Source organism: Macaca fascicularis, chromosome 13 (assembly GCF_037993035.2).
Source record: "Macaca fascicularis isolate 582-1 chromosome 13, T2T-MFA8v1.1".
Classification (NCBI taxonomy): Eukaryota; Metazoa; Chordata; class Mammalia; order Primates; family Cercopithecidae; genus Macaca; species Macaca fascicularis.
This window is the reverse complement of record NC_088387.1, coordinates 96,573,126-96,594,439: the sequence shown is the minus strand read 5'-3', so window position 1 is coordinate 96,594,439 and position 21,314 is coordinate 96,573,126. Positions and strand designations below refer to the sequence as shown.

The 21,314-nt window shown below is 42.3% G+C and overlaps 1 protein-coding gene across 50 annotated transcripts in view; it reads right to left on the bottom strand.

The window, feature by feature from the left end:
• DTNB (dystrobrevin beta) overlaps positions 1-21,314 on the bottom strand; it is a 302,620-nt gene that overhangs the window by 275,875 nt on the left and 5,431 nt on the right. For 7 of the 50 annotated variants that reach the window (XM_074012198.1, XM_074012189.1, XM_074012190.1 and 4 more), the window contains exon 2: positions 19,674-19,769. The exons of the other annotated variants lie outside the window; for them this stretch is intronic. The gene's annotated coding sequence lies outside the window, so the exon portion shown is untranslated. The remainder of the gene's footprint in view (positions 1-19,673; positions 19,770-21,314) is intronic. 50 annotated transcript variants of the gene reach the window in all.

Here is a 21,314-nt window from a genome sequence, read left to right as displayed (position 1 = left end):
CAGTGAGTAAGTCTCATGAGATCTGATGGGTTTATCAGGGGTTTCCGCTTTTGCTTCTTCCTCATTTTCTCTTGCTGCTGCCATGTAAGAAGTGCCTTTCACCTCCCACCATGATTCTGAGGCCTCCCCAGCCATGTGGCACTGTAAGTTCAATTAAACAGAAAGAAAGAAGAGGGGAGAGAGACAGAGAGAGAGAGAGAGAAAGAGAGAAAGAGAGAGAAAGAGAGAAAGAGAGAAAATAAACTCTTCAGAGCTTTCTTTTTTTTTTTTTTTTTGAGACTGAGTCTCACTCTGTCGCCCAGGCTGGAGTGCAGTGGCACGATCTCAGCTCGCTGCAACCTCCAACTCCCAGGTTCAAGCAATTCTTGTGCTTCAGCCTCCCGAGTAGCTGGGATTACAGGTACACGCCACCATGCCTGCCTAATTTTTTTATTTTTAGTAGAGATGGAGTTTCACCATGTTAGCCGGGCTGGTCTCAAACTCCCAGTCTCAAGTGATCCACCCACCTCAGCCTCCCAAAGTGCTGAGATTACAGGTGTGAGCCACCGTGCTCAGCCCTGTTCAGAGCTTTCTTCCAGACTCAGCGACCTGGGACTAGAGTGTGGGAAGAGGGTAGATGTGGTTCGTTCACCTGCCATCTTAGATCTTCCCAATGTGCCTTTCACTCCTTCTCTTGACAACTGCCTTCTGTATCTTTCCTTCACTTTCTTCTACTACAGATCATTTTTCTCCTTTTTTTCCCCTCATTCTTCCACTTGTATCATCCTCCAGCTTAATCACCAAAACCCTATCAGGTAGATATAATGCCCATTTTACAAATGAAGAAACAAACGCTCAGAAAAGACAAATTACTTAATCAAAGATACAGGGACTGATAAGTGGCAGGGCCAAGAGATTCCAAAGCTCATGTTCTTTCCACCACACTTTAAAGCAACATAACCCCCTGCTCACAAAACACATTTCTGAATTACTCTAGGTGAGTTCTGTCATAACACAATCACCTTTAGAGATTGGCCTGGTTCTCAACCAGGGACAATTTTGCCCCCATGGGACATTTAGCAATATCTACAGTCAGTTTTGGTTGTCACAACTGGGAGGGTGCTACTGGCATCTAGTAGACAGAGGTCAGGGACACCGCTCAACATTCTACAATGCACTGGAGAGTATTCCACAACAAAGAATCATCCAGTCCAAAACAGCAATAGTGCTGAGGCTGAGAAACCTTGTGACAGACCATGTAACAGAATTTTAAAAACAGTAAACATTCAAAACCAGCCAGTATTAAATTTAGCTATTTGTTCAGTATGATATTCAACGGCAAAACAGTTGGCATCCTGAATTCTAACAATAGTTTTCTTTAGCCTTGAAACTCACCTTGTCACTCAATTTCTGCATCTCAAGTTCATCATTTGTCAAATGGACATAAAGGGGATACCTTTTGGAAAGCAATGTGGAGTAACAAAAGAATGCGTGTGGCCAGGCGCGGTGGCTCAAGCCTGTAATCCCAGCACTTTGGGAGGCCGAGACGGGCGGATCACGAGGTCAGGAGATCGAGACCATCCTGGCTAACACGGTGAAACCCCGTCTCTACTAAAAAATACAAAAAAAACTAGCCGGGCGAGGTGGCGGGCGCCTGTAGTCCCAGATACTCGGGAGGCTGAGGCAGGAGAATGGCGTGAACCCGGGAGGCGGAGCTTGCAGTGAGCCGAGACCCGACCACTGCACTCCAGCCTGGGTGACAGAGCGAGACTCCGTCTCAAAAAAAAAAAAAAGAATGTGTGTTTTAGTCAATTAAACTAAAAATACTAGCTCCAACACTGGAAAGATTACTTAATCCTTCTGAATCTCGGATTCATCATGTATAAATCACGAGTACCCTCCTCACAGATTGTTGTGAGGACTCACAGCAAATGCTGAGAACAATTCCCAGCACACAGTGTTCCCCAAGTGTTAGAATGGACCTGTACACCAAACTGATGCTAAGAAAACTGTGTTACTCAACAGGAGCCATAACACTGATATTATCTGTTGACTGAACAGGCGCAGCCTTTAATCCATCACCAGGCTACATGAAGGTCTAACTGTCCAGTTTCTAGTTGCCAGCATCTGCATTTCTTTGCCTGCAGACAGACTGTGCTAAAAATTAGACTCAAGTTCCTACTGTGAAAGCAAGCAAATTACAAAACTGAATTCACAGTCCTGACAAGATTCTTCTGAACCCCCCAGGCCAGAAGCAGCTTTCTTCCTCTTACTACAAGAGGGCGGTCTCCCCCGACTAAAAACTATGCAGAGGTCTCAGCTGGGATGCCTGCCTCCAAAGATGCCTACCCTCCTGGAGATATGTGCCTACCTCCCTCACTGCTTGTAGGCTAACAACCAGGCATTGTCAGAATAGGGAGGTACTGGCCCTCCTTTTGATGAAAGCACTGATCCACCAACACAGTATGATATGATGAGATGTACTGGCAAGAACTGGAAGAACATACCTGGATCTTGAGAGTGCTGAACTTGGAGGTCAAGTATAAGGCTGGCAAGGAAATGTCTGTTGACATGGGCCACTCTTCCATGACTCACAATTTAATGTTCCAAAAAGGGCATCCGGAGCCAGTCCTAACATGCTGCTAGAATGGCTCATTTAAGGCGGAAATGTTTCTAATAATGTCTTAAAGGAAATAAATTGAAAATCCCGGAACTGCATGGCAAGGTATTAAGGAAGGAGTCAAAAGAGTGTCCCTATATCCCCTAGCCCCTACCAGGTACACTGGCCTGACAGCACCTGAGGGCTTTCTCTATCCTCGAGTCCATTTTGTTCCCTGCGTGGCACGCCTGACGTGTAGATCTACCACCTCCTGAAAAAATCTTAATCAATGATTGAAAGAGATGGTATATAAATACTCCACCTACCTTTCCCCTAAAGGACTATAACTATAAGACACAAGTTTTACATTTGCTCCTGGAGTTTCTCAGTGGGAATGCTGTGAAAAAATCAGTACCTGGTTGATAACAAATCTTGTATTTGCAATCTTTGCTGTCTCCCCTCTCCTATCTCACTTCCCACTCCCCTACTGGCTTTTCCAAGGATAACCTCCAAAACAAAATACTTGCATTTAAATCCTTGTCTACAAGTCAGCTACTGGGGGAATTAAGGCATTAAGTAGTTTCATTTCAAGCAATCTTGTAATTCAGGTTACACAAAATCCAAATTAATGGGATACACCAAAACTGAGATTACTATAAACCATTTCCCTAGGCCCAGTCAACGTGACTCCATGCCAGTGCTTTAAGTACACTAATGCCTGTATCTTTGTAATTATGCTTTTAACAGTTCCATACCTAATAAGGGTATATCTACTCTAATACCACAGCTGATGAGATGCCCTTGCCATTCTGATATAACCTTGAAGACTACTACTACCACAAATGTAAGTACCTCTCCCTACTTCCTCCCACTTGAACTCCTAGCACTCTGCCTTTTCTTAGCCACACAATCTAGAGATAACCAATATCATTACCTTCACACTAACTCTAATTTCAAACCCTGCCATTTCCTTCCTCATAATCACGCTCATATCCACCCTCTTTTCCCATTTCAACTGCCAAAATCTTTGTCCACACTAATGCACAAATAAAATTCTATGACCTCAGATTCTATGATCTCAGAATCCCCCACCCCTGTCTTCCTGTAGTTCATCCTGTGGGCATAGAGAGAAATCCAGTAGGCACATTTATTGAAACATATCTGGTCTTCAGTGGGTCCGAATCACCCTACTCAGGAGCTTCATTTCACCCAATTTAAAGAACCAGAACACAGCTTCAGTCTACAAAGTATAAAGAAGGCCAGGGTCCTAGCTATGCAAATGTAACGAAGTTTCATAAGCAAAGTTTCTTAAATCGAAAAGGGTTGAAACTTGGCCAGGTGCAGTGGCTCACGCCTGTAATCGCAGCACTTTGGGAGGCCAAGGCAGGCAGATCACCTGAGGTGAGGAGTTTAAGACCAGCCTGGCCAACATGGTGAAACCCAGTCTCTACTAAAACACACACAAAAAATTAGCTGGGTGTGGTGGTGCATGCCTGTAATGCCAGCTAATTGGGAGGCTGAGGCAGGTGAATCTTTTAAACTCAGGAGCCAGAGGTTGCAGTGAGCTGAGATGGTGCCCCTGCACTTCAGCCTGGGCAACAGGGTGAGACTCCATCTCAAAAATAAATAAATAAAAGGGTTGAAACTGAAAGTTCCTAGAAGAGGCTGTTTAATATCCTAAGCCCAAAGCAAAACCAAATGAATGGGTTTGGAAAGCACAACCCATGAAATAAAAAAAATAGATTGGATTTTATCAAAATTAGCTGCCCTGCAAAAGATACTATTAAGTCAATGAAAAGACAGGCAACTGAGTGACAGAAAATATTTTCAAAACACATATCTGATGAAGTACTTGTATACAAATTATATAAAGAACACTGGGCACGGTGACTCACACCTGTAATCCCAACAGGATCTGGAAGGCTGAGGTGGGGAGATCACTTCAGCCCACGAGTTCAAGACCCGCCTGGGCAACATGGCAAAAGCTCATCTCTACAAGAAAAACACAAAAACCGCCAGGCATGGTGCACACCTGTATTCCTGGCTACTCGGGAGGCTGAGGTGGGAAGGATCACTTGGGCCCAGGAGTTCGAGGCTGCAGTGAACTGTGATCGCACCACTGCACTCCAGCCTGGGTGACGAAGAGAAACCCTGTCTCAAACAAACAAAACTCATAAAACTCAGTAACAAGACAACAGCTCAATCAAAAACAATCAAAAGATCTGAACAGAAAGCTTACCAAAGAAGATACACAGATGGTAAATAAGCATATGAAAAGATGTTCAACAACATTTATTATTTGGAAATTACAAATTAAAACAACAAAATAACACTACATACCTACCAGAGTGGTTAAAATAAAAACAACTGACAACATCAAATGCTGACAAGGGCCGATTGCAATGGCTCATGCCTGTAATCCCAGCACTCTGGGAGGCCGAGGTGGGTGGATCACCTGAAGTCAGGAGTTCGAGACTAGCCTAGCTAACATGGCAAAACCCTGTCTCTACTAAAAGTACAAAAGTTAGCTGGGCATGGTGGCGCACACCTGTACTCCCAGCTACTCAGGAGGCTGAGGCAGGAGAGTTGGTTGAACCTGGGAGGCAGAGGTTGCAGTATGCCGAAATCGCACCACTGCACTCCAGCCTGGGCAACAGAGTGAGACTCCATTTCAAAAAAGAGAACAAAAAAAATGCTGACAAGGATGCAGAGGCAGCAGGAACTCTCATCATTGCTGATGGGAATGCACAAGCAGTCACGTTGTAAGAAACCTGGCAGTTTCTTACAAAGCTAATCACAGTCTTACATGTGATCCAATAATTGCACTGCTGGGTATTTGCTCAACTGAGTTGAAAATCTATGTCCACACAAAACCTGCACCCTAATGTTTACAGCTTTATTCTTGATTGCCAAAAGCTGGAAGCAATGATGATGCCCTTCAAAAGGTGAATGCATAAATAAACTGCAATAGTTCATAAATGGAACATTGTTCAGCAATAAAAAAAACAAAGTATCAAGCCATCAAAAGACATGGGGGAACCTTAAATGCATAATGCTAAGTGAAAAAAAGCCAGTGTGAAAAGGTTACATACTGTATAACTCCAATTTTATGACCTTCTAGAAAAACAGAAACAGGAAAATGATCAGCGGTTGCCAGAGGTTTGGGGGAAGCAGGTGGTGAACTGAGTAGGTGAAGCACAGGGCAATTTTTAGGGCAGAGAAACTATTCTGTATGATACGATAATGGTGAAAACATGACACTATGTGTTTGTCAACACCGACAGAACTTTACAACACAAAGAGTGAATCTTTATTTTTTAATCTTTTAACTTTTTATTTATTTATTTTGTATAGACAGGGTCTCACTATTGTTGTGCAGTCTGGTCTCAAACTCCTGGGCTCAAGCGATCCTCCCCACTGCTTCTCAAAGTTTCAGGACTACAGGAGTGAGCCACCACACCAGCCACAAAGAGTGAACCCTAATGCATGCAATTAAAAAAAAAAAAAAATCAGAGGATCCCAGAATGAAATGCAGAGTGTGACAAAGCAATCCAACTGTATTACATATGTATGAAATGACCTCGTTGAAGAGGGTGGAGAAAAGGTAGTGACAAGAATGTGGAAGGACTGAGCAACACCATCAAACAACCAGAGCTAACTGACATCTAGAGAACACTCTACCGACAATAATGAAACGTACATTCTTCTTAGGTGCACGTGAAACATGTACCAAGAAAGACCAGCTCTTGGGCCATAAAACAAACAGTAACAAATTCGAAAGAATTAAAATCATACAGAGTATGTTACCTGACCATAATGGATTGAAACTAGAATTCACTAAAAGAGACAAGTCAATGAAATCAAAAGCTGGTTCTTTGAAAGGATCAATAAAATTGATAAACCTCTAGCAACACAGAAAAACAAAAACAAAAGGGCATAAATTATCAATATTACTAACGAAACAGGGGAAGTTATCACTATAGAACACACGAACATTAAAAGAAACACCATAGAAATATTATGAACAATTCCATTCTATACATACAACAACTCAGATAAAACTGACCAATTCCTCAAAAGCTACAAATTGCCAGAACTCGCCCAGGATGAAACAGATAACCAGAATAACCCTGTAACTACTGAAGACATTGAATTTGTAGTTTTTTCTTTTTTTTTTTAAACCTGTGAAAGGAATCTACAAGCCCAAATCTACAAGATCTCTTCCAGATAACAAAAGACAAGCAACACATTTTGTAGCCAGCATTACCCAGATTAACAAAACCCAACGAAGGCAGAGAAACAGGAAAACTACCAATCAGTGTTCACGAATATTGTTCATTCATTTTCATTGCAAAAGTCTTCAATGAAATATCAGCAAATGATATCCATGAATGTACGAAAACTTATTACAAAACCATAGTAATAAAAAAAGTGTAGTATTGACACAAGGATAGCAATAGGAGTCAATGGAACAGACTGAGAGTCCAGAAACATATTCTTACACCTATGGTCATGTGATTTTCAACAAAGGTACCAAGACAATTCAATAGAGAAAGAATAGTCTTTTCAACAAGTGGTGCTGGAATGAAACTGCAATATATTCATACAAATCGTGTACAATGGAATATTGTTCAGCCATAAAAAGGAATGAAGTACTGAAGCATGCTACAACATGGATGTACCTTGAAAATGCTATGCTGAATGAAAGAAGCCAGTCATAAAAGACCACGTATTATATGATTCCAATTCTATGAAATGTCCACAACAGGTAAATCCATAGCAACAGAAGATTAATCATTGGTTTCCAGGGCTTTGTGGAGGGTTAACAGGGGGAGGGTGAATAGGGAGTAACTGCTAATGAGTACAGGGTTCTTTTTAGGGATGATGCAAATGTTCTGAAATTAATAGTGGTGGCTGCACAACTCTAGAAATACACTAAAAACCACTGAATTGTAGGTTGAATTATATAGTATGTGAATTATATCTCAAATAAGTTAAACAGAAAAAATATATCTTGGTTGATTCTCTTTTCGGACTCAGCCCGCCTGCACCCAGGGGATTAAAAAGCTTCATTGCTCACACAAAGCCTGTTTGGTGGTCTCTTCACACGGACGCACATGACATTTTGGTGCCGTGACTCGGATCAGGGACCTCCCTTGGGAGATCAATCCCCTGTCCTGCTCTTTGTTCCGTGAGAAAGATCCACCTACAACCTCGGGTCCTCAGACCCATCAGCCCAAGGAACACCTCACCAATTTTAAATCGGGTAAGCGGCCTCTTTTTACTCTCTTCTCCAACCTCTCTCACTATCCCTCAACCTCTTTCTCCTTTGAATCTTAGCGTGACCCTTCAATCTCTCCCTTCTCTTAATTTAAATTCCTTTCATTTTCTGGTAGAGACAAAGGAGACACGTTTTATCCCATGGACCCAAAACGCCAGCGCCGGTCACGGACTGGGGAAGGCAGCCTTCCCTTGGTGTTTAATCATTGCAGGGACGCCTCTCTGATTACTCACCCACGTTTCAGAGGTGTCTGACCACGCTGCAGGGATGCCTGCCTTGGTCCTTCACCCTTAGCGGCAAGTCCCACTTTTCTGGGGGAGGGGCAAGCACCCTGATCCCCTTCTCTCCCTGTTTCTTCCCCTTCTCTGCTTTTCTGGGGGAAGGGCAAGCACCCCGACCTCTTATTTTTGCACCTCAACCTCTTATTTTTGCGCCCCGACCTTATTTTTGTGCCCCAACCTCTTATTTTTGCGCCGCAATCCCTTACTTCCATGCCCCGACCCCTTTCCCGCTTTTCTGGAGGGCAAGAACCCCCGAACTCCTCCTCTCTGTGTCTCTACTCTCTATCTTGGCTTGCCTCCTTCACTATGGGCAACCTTCCACTCTCCATTCCTCCTTCTTCTGCCTTAGCCTGTGTTCTCAAGAACTTAAAACCTCTTCAACTCACACCTGACCTAAAACCTAAACGCCTTATTTTCTTCTATAATGCTGCTTAACTCCAATACAAACTCGACAGTAGTTCCAAATAGCCAGAAAACGGCACTTTAGATTTTTCCATTCTACAAGATCTAAATAATTGTTGTCTTAAAATGGGCAAACGGTCTGAGATGCCTGACGTCCAGGCATTCTTTTACACATCGGTTCCCCCCTAGTCTCTGTTCCCAATGCGACTCGTCCCAAATCTTCCTTCTTTCCCTCCCGCCTGTCCCCTCAGTCCCAACCCCAAGCGTCGCTGAGTCTTTCCAGTCTTCCTTTTCTACAGACCCATCTGACCTCTTCCCTCCTCGCCAGGCCCAGCTAGGTCCCAATTTTTCCTCAGTCTCTGCTCCCCCACCCTATAATCCTTTTATCACCTCCCCTCCTCACACTCGGTCTGGCTTACAGTTTCGTTCCGCGACTAGCCCTCCCCAACCTGTCCAGCAATTTCCTCTTAAAAAAGTGGCTAGAGCTAAAGGCATAGTCAAGATTAATGTTCCTTTTTCTTTATCCGAACCCTCCTAAATCAGTTAGCGTTTAGGCTCTTTTTCATCAAATTTTTTTAAAAAGTTAGCCCAGTTCATGGCCTGTTTAGCAGCAACTCCGAGACGCTTTTCAGCCCCAGACCCTAAAAGGTCACAACGCCGTCTTATTCTTAATATACATTTTATTACCCAGTCTGCTCCTGACATTAAATAAAACTCCAAAAATTAAATTCCGGCCCTCAAACCCCACAACAGGACTTAATGAACCTCGCCTTCAAGGTGTACAATAATAGAGAAGAGGCAGCCAAGTAGCAACTTATTTCTGAGTTGCAATTCCTTGCCTCCACTGTGAGACAAACCCCAGTCACATCTCCAGCACACAACTCCAAATGCCTGAACGGCAGCTGCCAGGGATTCCTCCAGAACCTCCTCCCCCAGGAGCTTGCTATAAGTGCCAGAAATCTGGCCACTGGGCCAAGGAATGCCTACAGCCCAGGATTCCTCCAAAGCCGTGTCCCATCTGTGTGGGACCCCACTAGAAATCGGACTGTCCAACTTGCCCAACAGCCACTCCCAGAGCCCCTGGAGCTCTGGCCCAAGGCTCTCTGACCGACTCCTTTCCAGACCTTCTTGGCTTAGCGGCTGAAGACTGACGCTGCCACATCTCCTCGGAAGCCTCCTGGACCATCACAGACGCTTTGGGTAACTCTTACAGTCGAGGGTAAGTCCGTCCCCTTCTTAATCAATACGGAGGCTACCTATTCCACATTACCTTCTTTTCAAGGTCCTGTTTCCCTTGCCTCCATAACTGTTGTGGGTATTGACGGCCAGGCTTCTAAACCTCTTAAAATTCCCCAACTCTAGTGCCAACTTGGGCAACATTCTTTTATGCACTCCTTTTTAGTTATCCCCACCTGTCCAGTTCCCTTAGTAGGCCAAGACATTTTAACCAAATTAGCTGCTTCCCTGACTGTTCCTGAACTACAGCCACATCTCATTGCCGCCCCTCTCCCCAACCCAAAGCCTCCTTTGTGTCTTCCCCTCGTATCCCCCACCTCAACCCACAAGTATAGGATACCTCTACTCCCTCCTTGGTGACTGATCATGCACCCCTAACCATCTCATTAAAACCTAATCACTCTTACCCCACTCAACGTCAATATCCTATCCCACAGCATGCTTTAAAAGGATTAAAGCCTGTTATCACTCGCCTGCTACAGCATGGGCTTCTAAAACCTATAAACTCTCCTTACAATTTCCCCATTTTACCTGTTCTAAAACCAGACAAGTGTTACAGATTAGTTCAAGATCTGCACCTTATCAACCAAACTGTTTTGCTATCCACCCTGTGGAGCCCAACCTGTACACTCTTTTGTCCTCAATACCTTCCTCCACAACTCACTATTCCGTTCTTGATCTTAAAGATGTTTTTTTCACTATACCCCTGCATCCTTCATCCCAGCCTCTCTTTGCTTTCACTTAGACTGACCCTGACACCCATCAGGCTCAGCAAATTACCTAGGCTCTACTGCTGCAAGACCTCAAGGACAACCCCATTACTTCAGTCAAGCCCAAATTTCTTCCTCATCTGTTACGTATCTTGGCAAAATTCTCATAAAAACACATGTGCTCTCCCTGCTGATCGTGTTCGGCTAATCTCCCAAACCCCAATCCCTTCTACAAAACAACAACTCCTTTCCTTCCTAGGCATGGTTAGTGCAGACAGAATTCTTAGACAAGAGCCGGGACTGCGTCCTGTAGTCTTTCCGTCCAAACTACTTGACCTTACTGTTTCAGCCTAGCCCTCACGTCTGCGTGCAGTGGCTGCCACTGCTTTAATACTGTTAGAGGCCCTAAAAATCACAAACTATGCTCAACTTTTTACAGTTCTCATAACTTCCAAAATCTATTTTCTTCCCCAACCACCGCTCAGGACAATGCTTATGCTGATAAGTTTGCTAAAAAAGCAGCTAGCTTCCAACTTCTATCCCTCAGGGCAGTTTTCCTCCTTCACATCGGCCACTCCCACCTACTCCCTCCCGCCCCCCGCTGAAACTTCCACCTATCAATCTCTTCCCACACAAGGCAAATAGTTCTTAGACCAAGGAAATTATCTCCTTCCAGCCTCACAGGCCCATTCTATTCTGTCGTCATTTCATAACCTCTTCCATGTAGGTTGCAAGCCGCTAGCCTGTCTTTTAGAACCTCTCATTTCCTTTCCATCATGGAAATCTATCCTCAAGGAGATCACTTCTCAGTGTTCCATCTGCTATTCTACTACCCCTCAGGGATTGTTCAGGCCCCCTCCCTCTCCTACACATCAAGCCCGGGGATTTGCTCCTGCCCAGGACTGGCAAATTGACTTTACTCATATGTCAGAAAACTATAATACCTCTTGGTCTAGGTAGACACTTCCACTGGATAAGTAGAGGCCTTTCCCACAGGGTCTGAGAACGACACCGCGGTCATTTCTTCCCTTCTGTCAGACATAATTCCTCAATTTGGCCTTCCTACCTCTATAGAGTCTGATAACGGACCAGCCCTTAATAGTCAAATGACCCAAGCAGTTTCTCAGGCTCTTAGTATTCAGTGAACCCTTTATATCTTTTACCGTCCTCAGTCTTCAAGAAAGGTAGAACAGACTAATAGTCTTTTAAAAACACACCTCACCAAGCTCAGCCACCAACTTAAAAAGGACTAGATAATACTTTTACCACTTTCCTTTCTCAGAATTCAGGCCTGTCCTCGGAATGCTACGGGTTACAGCCCATTTGAGCTCCTGTGTGGACACTCCTTTTTATTAGGTCCCAGTCTCATTCCAGACACCAGACCAACTTAAACTGCACCCCAAAAAACTTTCATCCCTACTGTCTTCTGTCTAGTCATACTCCTATTCACCATTCTCAACTACTCATAAATGCTCTGCTCGTGTTTACACTGCTAGTTTACACTGCTAGTTTACAGTTTCTCCAAGCCATCACAGCTGGTATCTCCTAGTGCTATCCCAAACCACCGCCACTCTAAATTTCCTCTTAAAGTAAATAAATAATCTTTGCTAGCAAGGCTATGCTGAGCCTCCTTAAGCACTCCAATTAGATGTCCTAGGTCCTCTCAATTCTTAGTTCTTTAATACCTGTTTTCTCTCCTTTTCTTATTCAGACCTTGTGTCTTCCGTTTAGTTTTTCAATTCATACAAAACTGCATCCAAGCCATCACCAATCGTTCTATACGACAAATGTTTCTTCTAACGACCCCACAGTATCACCCCTTACCACAAAATCTTCCTTCAGCTTAATCTCTTCCACTCTAGGTTCCCACGCCGCCCCTAATCTTGCTTGAAGCAGCCCTGAGAAACATCACCCATTCTCTCTCCATACCACCGCCCCCAAAATTTTCGCCACCCCAACACTTCAACACTATTTTGCTTTATTTTTCTTATTAATATAAGAAGGCAGGAATGTCACGCCCCTGAGCCCAAGCCAAGCCATCGCATCCCCTGTGACTTGCACGTCTGCCCAGATGGCCTGAAGTAACTGAAGAATCACAAAAGAAGTACAAATGCCCTGCCCCGCCTTAACTGATGACATTCCACCACAAAAGAAGTGAAAACGGCCTGTCCTTGCCTTAAGCGATGACATTACCTTGTGAAATTCCTTTTCCTGGCTCATCCTGGCTCAAAAATCTCCCACACTGAGCACCTTGTAACCCCCACTCCTGCCTGCCAGAGAACAACCCCTCTTTGACTGTAATTTTCCTTTACCTACCCAAATCCCATAAAACAGCCCCACCCTTATCTCCCTTCGCTAACTCTCTTTTCGAACACAGCCCACCTGCACCCAGGTGATTAAAAAGCTTTATTGCTCACACACACACACAAAAAAGGAAAAAGATATCTTGCTACACATAACCCTTGGGTAATTGTTTTCACTAAATATATTCCTAAGATTCACCCTATTGTTTATTCTTTTTTTTTTTTTTTACCGCCGTATAATTCCAAAACTGCATTTTAATCTACTCTCCTGCTGATGGAAATCTGAGTTGTTTCTAGTTTTGTTTTTTCTATCATGGACAGTGTTGCTACAAACATTGTTGTACGTGTCTCTTGCTGCACAAGGTCAAGAGTTTATCTTGGGTGTGTATCTACGAAAGGAATTGCCAAAACGTTTTTTAAAGCGCACCAAAGTACATTCCTGTCAGTGGTATATCAGAGTTCCTGTGAATTCACAATCTCTCCAACACTTGGTCCACCAGGCTTTTCAAATTTTGCCAATAGCATGGGTATATGATTTCATCTCATTGTGGTCTTGATTTGTATTTCTTTGATCACTAATGAAAGTGCCCATCTCTAATATGTTTACTGGTCATATGTGTTTCCTTTTCTGTGAGGTGCCTGTTTACGTCTTTTGCAATTAAGCTTTTGTTACAGTAGTCTTGAAATATCTTTTAATCTCAACATAGGGAAGGACTTTCTAAGCAAAAGTTTGTCTAAGTTAAACTACACTTTTTAAAAACTCTATGTATCAAAACTCATGAGAAAGATGAAAAGACAAGTCACAAACTGGGAGAAGAGACCTGCAACGCATATAATCAACAACTGGTATCCATGATATGCACAGAACTTGTATAAACCGATAAGAAATTTTTTTTTTTTTTTTTTTTTTTTTTTTTTTTTTTTTGAGACGGAGTCTCGCTCTGTCACCCAGGCTGGTGTGCAGTGGCCGGATCTCAGCTCACTGCAAGCTCCGCCTCCCGGGTTTACGCCATTCTCCTGCCTCAGCCTCCCGAGTAGCTGGGACTACAGGTGCCCGCCACCTCGCCCAGCTAGTTTTTTGTATTTTTTAGTAGAGACGGGGTTCCACCGTGTTAACCAGGATGGTCTCGATCTCCCGACCTCGTGATCCGCCCGTCTCGGCCTCCCAAAGTGCTGGGATTACAGGCTTGAGCCACCGCGCCCGGCCCCGATAAGAAAATTTGACATAAGATATAAGCAGGCAATTCACAGAAGAGGCAACAGAAATGGAAAACAAATATATAAAAAGTTGCACATAATAACTCAAGACTAAACTATAATATCTAAGGATCCACAGTTGAGGTATAAAACCATAAAGAAATCCAAGGAAGGGATTACTATACAAATTAGGACAGTGATTGCTCTGGGAGGAAAGGAAGGGGCTACGACTGGGATGAGGTACATGGAGCTTTTAAAAGGGCTGGCAGAATTTTTAAGCTTTATGGAAGTATTATTTTTTATGTATTCTCTTGTAACTTTTTTCACTTAATATTTTGAAATTGATCCATCGCGATGGCAGGTTTCTTCACCTGGATGAAGATGACATAAGTGTTTGCTCTACGATAATTCACTAAGCTGTAATTTTTTTAGTATCTGTTTTATTCTGCAACACAAAATTTACAAAAATATAATTTACCTATCACACACATCAAATAAAAAAATGAGTCTGAAAATATCATTTATATTGGCAAAAATATGAGGTGACGTGAATTCTCATATATAACCACTTTGAACAGCAAAAGCAGTATCTAGTAATATTAAAAATGGACATAGGCTGGGCATGGTGGCTCATACCTGTAATCCCAACACTTTGGGAGGCCAAAGCGGGTGGATTACCTGAGGTCAGGATTTCGAGACCAGCCTGCCCTACATGGCGAAACCCCATCTCTACTAAAAATACAAAAAATTAGCCGGGCATGGTGGCGCGTGCCTGTAGTCCCAGCTACTCAGGAGGCTAAGGCAGGAGAACTGCTTGAACCTGGGAGGTGGAGGTTGCAGTGAGCCGAGATTGTGCCACTGCACTCCAGCCCAGGCGACAAGAGAGAAACTGTATCTCAAAAAAAATAGACAATGGATATATCTAATTACCCAGAAATTCCCCTTTTACAACTACATCCTAAGGAGACACATACAAGAATGCTTACGATGACACTATTTGTACACACAAAATCAGAAACACCCTAAATATACATCAACAGAAGCATGGGAAAATAAAATTATACTATAGTCAATCAGAATAGAATAAAGCAGAGCTACATTTATCGAGATGGATCATTTCAAAATATTAAGTGAAAAAAGTTACAAGAGAATACATAAAAAATAATATTTCCATAACGCTTAAAAACATGCATATTAACAGAAGCAGGACTGGGACTATGGTGAGGTGAATGAGGCACCTAGGGCACAAAATGTAAGGAAGCGTCATACTGGGGGTCATGCAAGCCCATGACTGAGGGGCTCCTTACATTGGGGACCTAGGTGCCTCCTCATCTCACCCTGGCCCTGATCCTGAACATAACATACATAGATGCAAACACATATACACACACACACACACACACACACACAGAGCAAAAGTACAAAGAAGTATATAGAAGGCCAGGCGCAGTGGCTCACGCCTGTAATCCCAGCACTTTGGGAGGCCTAGGCGGGCATATCAAGAGGTCAGATGGAGACCATCCTGGCTAACACAGTGAAACCCTGTCTCTACTAAAAAATACAAAAAATTAGCAGGGCGTGGTGACAGGCACCTGTAGTCCCAGCTACTCCGGAGGCTAAGGCAGGAGAATGGCATGAACCTGGGGGGTGGAGTTTGCAGTGAGCCGAGATCACACCACTGCACTCCAGCCTGGGCGACAGACGGAGACTCTGTCTCAAAAAAAAAGCATATGGAAATGGTAATCATCAAATTCAGAAAAGTGAGTATCTCTGGGGATAGAAACAGAATCGTGACCGCAGAGGTATACCAACTCCACTGGCTACATTTTCTCTCTTAGGCTGGGTTCTAGGTACAATATATTCTTTTTGTGTGTGTGTGCTCCATTTATTTAAGTGGAAATACATATTTTTTTAAATTTTACTTTAAGTTCTGGGATACATGTGCAGAACGTGCAGGTTTGTTGCATGGGTATACATGTGCCACGGTGGTTTGCTGCACCTATTGACCCATCATCTAAGTTTTAAGCCCTGCATGCATTAGGCAGTTGTCCTAATGCTCTCTCTCTCCTTGCACCCGACCCCCCAACAGGCTCCTGTGTGTGTTGTTCCTCTCCCTGCATCCATGTGTTCTCAGTGTTCAACTCCCACTTATGAGTGAGAAAATGTGGTATTTGGTTTTCTGTTCCTGTGTTAGTTTGCTGAGAATGATGGCTTCCAGTTTCATCCATGTCCCTGCAAAGGACATGAACTCATCCTTTTGTATGGCTGCATAGTATTCCATGGTGTGCATGTGCCACATTTTCTTTATCCATTCTATCATTAATGAGTATTTAGGTTGGTTCCAAGTCTTTGCTATTGTAAATAGTGCTGCAATAAACATACGTGTGCATGTGTCTTTACAGTAGAATGATTTATAATCCTTTGGGTATATACCCAGTAATGCCACTGCTGTCAAATGGTGTTTCCGGTTCTAGATCCTCAAGTAATCCCCACACTGTCTTCCACAATGGTTGAACAATATATTATTCTTTATGCTTTATATGTCCTATTTCTTTATAATATTTTAGATCATCTACTTTCAGTATATTCTCTGGTAAGTCTTATCCTGAGAGTTTTAGCAAGGGGGAAAGGCAGTTCTCCATATATTTTATTATTGAAACAGAGTATACCAAATACCATAAGCTCTGTACTTTTATCCAAATATACATGAACTCTATAATATGGTACAATAGCCATGATTTCAAATCTTTAGCAACGTGTTCTACCAGTATCTCAACAATAGTTGCTAATAAAGGATACATTTCAATTTTATACTAAACTCAAATTACTTATCTATATATTATTTCAGCCACTGTTACCAAACAGGAAGAACAAGAATTTATGGCTTTTTGCCTTTTATTCCTAAACCTCAAAAAGAACTTCTAAAAATGTATTATTAAGCTTAATAAAATGTTAAGGTACCGGATTAACTAGAGCATGACTACCAATCACTGAAAAATGTCAGTAAGTCTGTCTTTATATTCTGAATGCTTAGTTTTTAAGTATCTCAATTTATAACATTAGCCCATAATATCATTAGTCAATACCTTCAGGCACAATGTACTCAACGGTGTATATAAATCCATATTTTAAATAGTATTTTTAGTAATTCTAACGTATTTTTTATTAATGCTTCTTCATCAATCTGATGAGATCACCATTGTTTTTATATTTTCCATTTGACTGACAAGTTCATAATATAAATAGAAGTATCCACTCTGTTTCTTTCTGGCTGTTCACATGTGTTTGCATTATTACTTCCATCTTCAGTTGACTCTGAAACTTCAACCTGCATTTTCTTTGCAGGAAACTTTGTGAGCCATTTGTCTATTTTGCAAGGTTCATTTTATTCAAATCAGGTAATATGATCTGGAAGACCACTAAACCCAGCAGAGGTGAACTAAACCATGTGCTAAAACAATACAAGCAGGTAAATAAGGAGGATCACATTATCAGCCCCTCCAGGCGGTGGGGTTCCCTAGCTTACCATACCTGACAGACATCATCAGACACAGATGAAGTAAAGTGTCAACCTATGGGTTAAATACTGGTAAAACTTGATTGCTCGTATTTTCTTGTAATACCCTGCCTAGAGGATCATTTTACATACCTCCCACTTTGGAGACTATTGCTCTTTTTAAAAGTAGTGAGAAGACAAGACTGCACTGAGCTTGAGGAGATTTTCAGGATTAGGGCTGTTAGAAGTAGAGAGGAAACTAAGAGTCTAAGTGGTCAGGTAACTCGGCCTGAAGTTGCAAAGCTAGGAATCTGGAGTTTTGACGATGACGATGCTAAAGCCCATTTTCTTTCTACTGTGTCACATCGCCCCCTCCAGCGCAACATGAAGCTTCAAGGAATAAGGAAAGAATACAGGTCCCAAAACTGTGGTACTGGATCAGACCTTAAATCATGGAGTTAAGTAGGGTCTGGAAGAGAGTGCAGCAAAAAGTTTGGATCCTTGTTAGTTCTTACACTCTGTTCTATTCATAGAAGAGAGAGTGTTTCAGACCTGGACTACGTCTACACGTAGAAGTTTCGTAACTCCCACAGTAAAGACTAAAAGAAAAGGAGAGGTGGCTTTGGAAGTGTCGCCAGAACGTCTGTACATGCCTTGGCGTTAGACAGCCTTTATTTCCTTTGAATATTTTTGTTAATTTCTTAACCCTGCCAGTTCTCAGCTACGTCAAAGCATCCGAGTATTGAAATTTCTTATGTAAGTTCACCACTTCCCACCATCTCCCTGTCAGTTTTTCTTTGGATGTCCATTTAATTAAGAAGTCAGTGAGGGGCCAGGCGCGGTGGCTCATGCCTGTAATCCCAGCACTTTGGGAGGCTGAGGCGGGCAGATCACGAGGTCAGGAGATGGAGACCATCCTGGCCGACACAATGAAACCCGGTCTCTAATAAAAATACAAAAAATTAGCCAGGTATGGTGGCACGTGCCTACAGTCCCAGCTACTCGGGAGGCTGAGGCAGGAGAATCCCCTGAACCCGGGAGGTGGCGGTTACAGTGACTGGAGATTGCGCCACTGCACTCCAGCCTGGGTGACAGAGCGAGACTCCAACTCAAAAAAAAAAAAAAGAAGTAGTTAGTGATGACTAAGACTCTCATTAACACTTAGTTATAACAAGCCAAACTTTATTGAAAGAGAACTTCCTTGCTTATTTCAGAAAAATTCTCAAATATCCTTCCTCTGTAACTTTTCTCTCCTCCTTCAGATTTAAAAAAAAAAAAAAAAAGGCCAGGGATAATAAATGTTCATAAAACCTTAAAGATTTGCTTTTTACAAATCTGAGAGGGTTCTCTAGGTTCCAATAAAAAAATTCACTAACTGCACTCCACTACAACAGAGAGTTCTGAGTAGCTAAATATAACCTCATAGGGCTGTGGTAATTCTTAAATAAATAGCATGTAAAGCATTTAGCACGATAACTGGCATCAGGTAAGAGCCCAATAAATGTTAGCTATTATTATTGATATTATTAGTACTATTCAAATATAGTGAAGTTACAATGATATTTAGTCCAACCCTGATTACTACAGCATTTCAGTCCTATTTCAACTTATATATAATGTTAATATACAAAAATTCAAGTTTAAAATATGTTTTATTTAAAGGTTGTGAGGTTTTCATGTTAAAAATGAATTAACAAGTAAATCATATACATCTGTTTCTCTCAGTTACCTACAACTCAGAGAGGTCTGTCCTACTCTTGACATGTTAAAGAGGAGGAAAAATAATTTCAAGAAATGCCCCCAAAAAAGGCCTCCATAAAATTCAACACCCAATTAAAAATACTTACCAAGAACAGAAGAAAACTTTCTTAAATTGACAAAAGACATCTTCCAAAAACCATCAGTAAACATCATATCTAACAGTGAAACACTGGAAACGTTACCACTCAGCAAAAAGATTAAAATGCCCATTATCATACTTATTCTTGTACCGGAGGGCCTAGGCAATGCCATAACAAAGAAAAAATTCTTCGTATAAAGTTGAGAAAGGAGCTTGGTTAATTAAATCTTCTAGAAAGTGGCCCAGTAAGTACATTCTTTGATGCATCCTCTCTGCTCTAAATACACAATAATGGATAAAATATTTTTAACAATATTTTTTAAAAATTAAGTTCAAAACCAAGACAAACCTCTATTTGGAGAAACAGAATAGATACACAAAGTTGCAAGGAGGACTGAAGCTCTAGGCTTGCTGGATCCTGAGTCTAGAACCAGGTGTGCACTTCCTGTGGGGTAGTAAAAACAGAAAGCAAAGGAGGATGAAGAAATGGAGACATCTGGGCCAGACCCACTGCTTAAGGCCAGCAATGATGCTGGAGCTGAAAGGAAACTAAAAAATACTGCTGCCAAGCTCTGCCTAGAACTACAGTTTATCTAATACTCTAGGCTTAGATAAGTGGGAAGATATAAACAGCCTCAGGACCAGGAACTGAGTCAAGACTCATACTGTATGAGAAGATCAAAAATAGCCCAATTAACTCAAAGGGCAGGACCCTTAGCCCACAATTATTGTATCTGATTCTAGACTGAGGTCCAGTAGGTCAACTGAAGCACCTGAAATATCACCACACAGAGGAGAGTGGGCACAGAAGATAAGAAAACAAAATCTAAAGCACTCACCCTGAAAATGGGTCTGTCATTTGGCTGGGTGTGGTGGGTCACGCCTCTAATCCCAGCACTTTAGTAGACTGTGGTAGGCGAATCGCTTGAGGTCAGGAGTTCGAGACCAGCCTGGCCAACATGGTGAAACCCTGTCTCCACTAAAAATACAAAAATTAGCCAGGCGTGGTGGCGGGCGCCTACAATCCCAGCTACTTGGGAGGCTGAGGCAGGAGAATCACTCGAACCTGGGAGGCAGAGGCAGAGGTTGCAGTGAGCCAACATCGTGCCACTGTACTCCATCCTGGGTAACAGAGCCAGACTCCATCTCAACAACAACAACAACAAAAAAAAAGAGTCTGTAATTCAAAACTTCAAAACACATGAAGAGATACACTGAAAGACAGCCAACAAAACCAATAACTGAGTATTATTCCAGGTGAAGTTTAATTTTACAGAACAGTCTGACAGACCTATTATATAAGTACATTTAGGGTACTTAAGACAAAAATTGTAAAAATTATTGGGAATGCAAATGGTACAGTCACTTTGAAAGATAATTTAATAGTTTCCTACAAAGCTTAATATATTCTTACTGTTTGACCCAGAAATCACTCTCCTAGGTATTTTCCCAAGTGAGTTACAAACTTAATATCTACACAAAAACCTGCACACAGATGTTTATAGCAGTTTTATTCAAAAACTGCCAAAAACTAGAAGCAACCAAGATGTCCTTCAGTAGCTGAACGAATAAACAAACTGTGGTGTTTCCATGAAATGGAATATTATTATTCAGCGCTAAAAAGAAACGAGCTGGCCGGGCACGGTGGCTCATGTCTGTAATCCCAGCACTTTGGAAGGCCAAGGCAGGCAGATCACGAGGTCAAGAGATCGAGACCATCCTGGTTAACATGGTGAAACCCCATCTCTACTAAAAATACAAAAAATTAGCCGGGCGTGGTGGTGGGTGCCTGTAGTCCCAGCTACTCAGGAGGCTGAGGCAGGAGAATGGCATGAATCCGGGAGGCGGAGCTTGGAATGAGCTGAGATTGTACCACTGCACTCCAGCCTGGGCGACAGAGCGAGACTCCATTTCCAAAAAAAAAAAAAAAAAGAAAAAGAAAAAGAAATGAGCTATCAAGTCACCAAAAAAACTTAGAGGAAACTTAAAT